The sequence below is a fragment of the Rhea americana genome, unplaced genomic scaffold, assembly GCF_003343005.1.
Source record: "Rhea americana isolate MKP2758 unplaced genomic scaffold, rheAme1 scaffold_165, whole genome shotgun sequence".
NCBI lineage: Eukaryota > Metazoa > Chordata > Aves > Rheiformes > Rheidae > Rhea > Rhea americana.
The window spans coordinates 1,677,636-1,683,554 of NW_028185761.1; the positions used below are offsets into that span (position 1 = coordinate 1,677,636).

General features: G+C 43.3%; 1 protein-coding gene across 1 annotated transcript in view; it reads right to left on the reverse strand.

The window, feature by feature from the left end:
- GDPD5 (glycerophosphodiester phosphodiesterase domain containing 5) overlaps positions 1–5,919 on the reverse strand; it is a 179,076-nt gene that overhangs the window by 56,894 nt on the left and 116,263 nt on the right. The gene's annotated exons all lie outside the window — the stretch shown is intronic.

Consider the following 5,919-nt stretch of genomic DNA (forward strand, 5'->3'; position numbering starts at 1 on the left):
CCCCCACACACATATGTAAGTCTTCTGCAAATTAAATGTTAGAAGGAGAGGCCACACCAGGCTTGGATGAAAGAGGTTTGCATTGACACTCGGTTTTGATGAATGTTTCAAAAAAAAAAAAAAACTAAAGCTGCTGCTCATTGCCCCAGTCCAATAAGCCTGTCTAACCAACACCATTTCCATGTGTTTCTTGTTGGTTTTACTCCATAGGGATTAAATAGTCCTGCAGGCACGCATGCTTCCGCTTCAAAAAGCATCCTGTTTTCTTGGAACGAAACACTAAGATAAATTAGTAATGGAAAATATTCAAATGAATCCTCTCTTTCCAGAATGAAGGGATGAAAATGAAAAAAAGAGACATACGCGTAACTCTGCTACTATAATTTCTTCCCAAACCCTGGACACATCATTAATCTCTTCTGAAAATATCCTTTTCTCTAGTGAACTGTTGCATGACTTTTCAATTATACAAAACAATGTAAGCAGCACCAACACTATTTTGGTGATAGATAAGAAACATGACTACTCTCTGCCTTCCCTTTCCATCTTAAGAGCTGAAACTACTTACTTAACTATGCATTGACTATGTTTCATGATGAATCACCCTGGATACCAATCTTGTGACACAGCTCTTCCCTTCAAGTCCAGGTCATAAAYAGTGCCAAAAAAATCTACAATAAAAAGTGTTAGAATTATTTAATTCCTGCTGTGCCAAAAGTGATCTTTTCAGTTAGAAATTCCCGGTTCTTGGCCAGGAGTTATGGCTCAAACTTTTCTTCAAGACAGCTCAAGTTTGTTATCCACCTTCTATCAAATCTCAGCTGGGTGCCTAATTCCCACGAGCAGCTTTGTGGTGTGGAAAAACAGCACAAGAGCAACGAGAAGGAGGTYTGTCAGGACTTTACTATGCAGCTACTAAGTATAACCGAAGTCATGTGGCTAAACTGCTCTGCCATGAGCTTACAGACTATTTTCTCTCTCTTTCACACTACGAGAGTTCAGAATCATGGAATGGTTGAGGTTGGAAGGGACCTCTGGAGATCATCTAGTCTAATCCCCCAGCTCCAGCAGGGTCACCTAGAGCACATTGCACAGGATCATGTCCAGGAGGGCTTTGAATATCTCCAAAGGAGGAGACTTGGCACGCCAGACACAGATCTGCAAAGTCACATAGCAAGCGGCTAAAACTCGCACGGTTTGGTTCCCCAAGGGAAAGTGCTGAGGYTCAAGCCCTGTGCACCATCTCCACTGAAATGGGCATTTCAGCCTCCTTGTGTTGCATTTGCTTTTATCAAAGGCAGTCAAAACTCATAAGAGTCCACCACCATGGTGTGCCGCTAGCCAATCCCTTCCTCATAATCATGTACATGCWATATATATACACACACACATAYATATAAAAATGTAAATGCACRGACACACATACATACATACTTTTTTCCTCCATTCACATGGAAGTAGCATAGCTTGTGTCAATCCCTTGGGTTTGGACCCATCTCTTGATGGCGTTCTTGTCAGATCTACTTGCCTGGCTGACTTTGGGAAAACCCAGTCAAGCTCTTCACAGCATGGTTTGTGAGTCAACGCGTAGTTCTGGATGRGGCTTCCAGAAAAGCAGACTATCATGTCTCCCCAGCACCGCTGATGCAATTCAGTGCCAGCCAAACCAAATTCTGATATATCAAGTGCAATGTATTGAATTAGGTCTGTACAACCTCCCTCCATCAGCCCCTTGGCAGGAGAGCGTTACAGGCCCCTAGTTTGCAAGCTCTTGCAAACACTTTGTAGTTTTCACCCTACTTTAAAGCAACAGCTTCTAGCCTCAGGTGCTAAAAATATCAAAAACTTGAAAATTCTGTCATTCTGATCAAACACAGCCACAASTAGGTGGAGGAAATGGTACCTCACCTACAGAAATTCAAGAAAGTTTGAAAACGTTTGAAAAACGTCCATATTTTCAGCTCCACAAGACTTCATAAGAATGTCATCACCAACTTTTTGACAGTTCCTCTAGAAAGCCTTTTTTACCCCCTCCTTCCTTTAGGCTTCTCCCTCTTCCCACTCATTTGCACTCTGGGACAAGACGGATGTGCTTGCTAGTTATCAATCACTGAAAACCTCTGAAGGTTTCTGAAATGTGCTCTGCTCACCCAGCACTCGGCAAGGTCTTCCAAAGCCACCCGACAAAGGACATCYACACTAGCACTTTCGTTCCTCTCAGGATGTGTTTTGGAAGTAGCTCATCCTTYTGCCCTGCTTATTGTGCTCTGGTTCACATTGCAGAATGTTTTTTGGTGAAGCCAAACCAGACAACGTGCTCCAGCAATGAACCTAATGCATTTCAACCACCAACAGGCGCTTAGTCAGCAGGACTGGACTAGAGACAATCCTAAGTGACCACACCACCATTATTAGACTCATATTACATCAATATTTAATTTTAAAATAAAAGTAATAAATGAAGATTTACCCTTTTCCTCTAGTTAAACACAGCTCCCTAGAAAGTCATTCTGGTGTATATAAAAATGGATGTCTTGGGCAGTTAATCTACAGTAATTTCCCCAATCCGAGCACCCCAGAAGAAATTCCCCATGACCCACTACATCCTGCATACCCAAATAACCTCCCTGTGACTYGCATGGCTCCCACCACATTCTGGTCAAGAGCTAAACACACGGCACTAGATGGATGGGTCAACACAGGAAACAGAAGGAGGTGAGACTGCTCCGGCAATTAACAGAGGGAACTTGGCAAAGTGCCACCAAGTGACTGACACAACACATCTTGCATAAACCTTCTTAGTCTGGGATGATTTTATTGGCCATGCAAGCATTAAGCCTCACAAAAGTCATTTTGCCACAGGGCAAAGCAAGAGAGAAGAAATATCTTAGAAGGATTTGCTGAAATAACAAGATGGTGCTCAGCTGCAACTGGAAGCTCCACTCCTAGGTCCTTCCTTTAGCAGCACAATCACCTTCCTTCCTTCTTGGCTCCTGCCCAGAGAGGCCAGGTACCATGTGCTCAATTAATAAAATAAAAATAATAATAAATACCAGACAGTTGGTGCATGGATGAAGCCTCTGCAAAGCACTCTCATCAAGATCGCCACAGCCCAAAGGAGGGTGAAAAGTCTCATTTCAGGTAAGAGAGTAAGAGAAGTGGCTTTGAAGTGAGAATACTGAGAAGGTCAGGCGTATGCTCAAGTTTCTGAACTTCTSCAGAAGCACTTCCAAAAACCTGCCTCACACATACCACTGTGCTTGAGATCTCAGGTCTATCGTGGAGCCGTTTCCAGCAAACGAGAACATGGTTTCTTTTTCTGAGAGTATCTGCAGACCTAATCAGAAGAGCTCCAAAAGGAAACAAACGGAGACTGAGATATGCTACAAAGCGGCTGTTACACTTTTAGTTTGTCTGTGATATTTAATCACAGAATTGTTAAAAAAAAAGAAAAAAGAAAAAGAAAAAGAAAAAAAGAAAGAAAAGAAATCCAGTGTTTCATCCTCCTCCTCTGCTATTTTTGTGCATCTTCAACATGCACCCCATGTCTGGTGGAAGCATTACTGCTTCCAAAGTGAGGGAACATGTCAAAAAACAAATCGAAACGAATCGCATGATACAACTGTGAAGCTGACTCGCACATTTTACTTGCTCCTGTGCTTCAAGTTTTTTTTTTTAAAAAAAAATTTAAACAATCCTGAATATCATATCAAAAAGCACAGACTAGAGTTTTCCAGCTCTGGAATTACTTTTGGATAAACCAAACATGCGTCATGCTTCCGCTGCAAACCCCCAAAGCATACCAAAGTTGCAGCATAATTTATCACCCAGCACCAGTAGAGCAGACAGGCTCAGGAAGATTTTTATGTCCTACAGATCTTACAGAAAATATGATGTTCGTACGCACATTTCTCATGCACACACCCTCCTACCTGCCCCTCCCACAAGCACTATTTCAATTTAGTCAGTCCTGTTATAGTAGGAGAGATGAAATTTCTCACCCGTTTCCACACTCCAGTTGATTACACATATGCTGGAAAACATCTTCTTGCTTAGCATGGTATCTTTTTTAAAAACCAAAGGAATTTGTCGACCAACAAGTCCATGTTGGGGGGTTTTTGTTTGTTTGTTTTCTTAAAAGATTYTCTTTTGGAGGAGGTAACCTGTCTCTCACTAGAAAGGGATCATCTGCCAGAACTAGTGACACACAGAGTTAATGCACGTGTGTCTGTCACAGCTATTCACTGCTTGATTCGTAGSATGAACGCATTTCGGTGTTGGGCTGTTCCAGAGAGGACTGACTAGAGCCTGTTTAATAATTACTTAACCAACCTTTTTCAAATTGGTCACTGTCTCGCCAAAAATCAGCACAGCACAATATCAGGATCCAAGTATCTGGACTCCCAACAGAGAAAAGACATGTAAGCTCTTAAAATCAAGATTCCTCGGGGTGAAGCACAATTGATAGGGAACTGATATCCTTGCAACTACATGCATCCCTCTCCCTGTCAGGCTTAWATATTTTTTAATATTCTGGATCCATCAGAAAGTATGCTCCAACCCATGCTTTGGGCAGGTAAGCAGAACAGTGAGGTACAACRGGTTGTGAGGACACACTCAGCTGCTTATTTACTACTCATGCTAGTACTTGCATTGCAGYGAGGTTCTCTCCCTCAGGAGACACCTCTGCGCCACTTGTAAAGCAGTCCCACARCCCAACAGAAACCCCGCGCAGTGCTCGAACGCGAGCTAAGCTGCTGCCCTCGCCCGTCCTGTGCACGCGGCTCGAGGCGGCGGTTGCGTTGTCGGAACAGATGGCACACCGTCGGCTTGAGRTCTGCTCTGCTAAAGCCCAGAAAAAGCTGAGGATAGAGCCAACTGACTTGCTGGCAGCTTACGGGTGAAGCAGAGCATAAGCATTTTGCTTCACTGAAGCTGCTGGAGTCACCCCAGTTGACACTGGTCCTTAAATGTCCTTTTCCATCTATCAGCTGCCATCATTACCAAATACCTCTCTCCCCACGCAAGCAGCCAGTCTTGCACCCTTACAACATGCCTGCACCTCTCAGTGTTGGCATAAAAGCATGGGAGTCCACCTAAAGCAAACCCACCACCTCCAACATCCTCYGCRGCATCCAGAGGCAATGCAGAGTTTCAAAATGAACTAGAAAGAGAGAAGGCAACTTTGAACTACGAGCAGGTAARAGGAAATGCCAGCGTTGGATGGATKAAGATCTCCATTTCTCTGCAGATAGCTCATAGCAAACTACTGTCCAGCAGTCAATCAATGCAGGAGAAATCAGGTCCCTTTCAGTTTGTGCAACCCTAGACATTTGCCAGTGAAGGAGCCTTGTCCTGATTTATACCAGTGTAACCACTAAGCATGGCAGTTTGTGAGTCTGGACAAGTATTTTGGGACTTCTTGGGACTCACGCCCAGCTGCGTGGATTGCACAGCTCCTCACATCAAACACTCTGTGGCAATAGATCTCCAAATCTCTCCTGAAGCATTTGGAACCAGAGYGAGCAAAATTTCACCTACTGAGCCTTAAAAATAGTGATGAGGTTGCTGATGCATGGAGGTGGGGAGGATGATGGCAAAGCAGGGTTTTTTTCTAATTAAAAGATACGTTCTTTAAAAGGTTAAAAGCCAAGAAAGGGCAAATTCACAGCTTTATACCAAAATGCCACTGAGACCCATCAGAAGAAATCAAACTTCCTCCATTAAACACTATGTTAAGTCAGAAAAGTGTACCAACTAAGGTACTATAATTTTCTTTTTTGCTATGCTTCATACAAACCCTCCACAGAGGGTGTAAGAAGGCTTAAAACACTGAGAAAAAACCTGCCTGCTCAGATCAAGCGAGCTGGCTCTCCAGACGCCTTGGTCTTCTAACAAAACTCAGTAAAACTCAAAAAA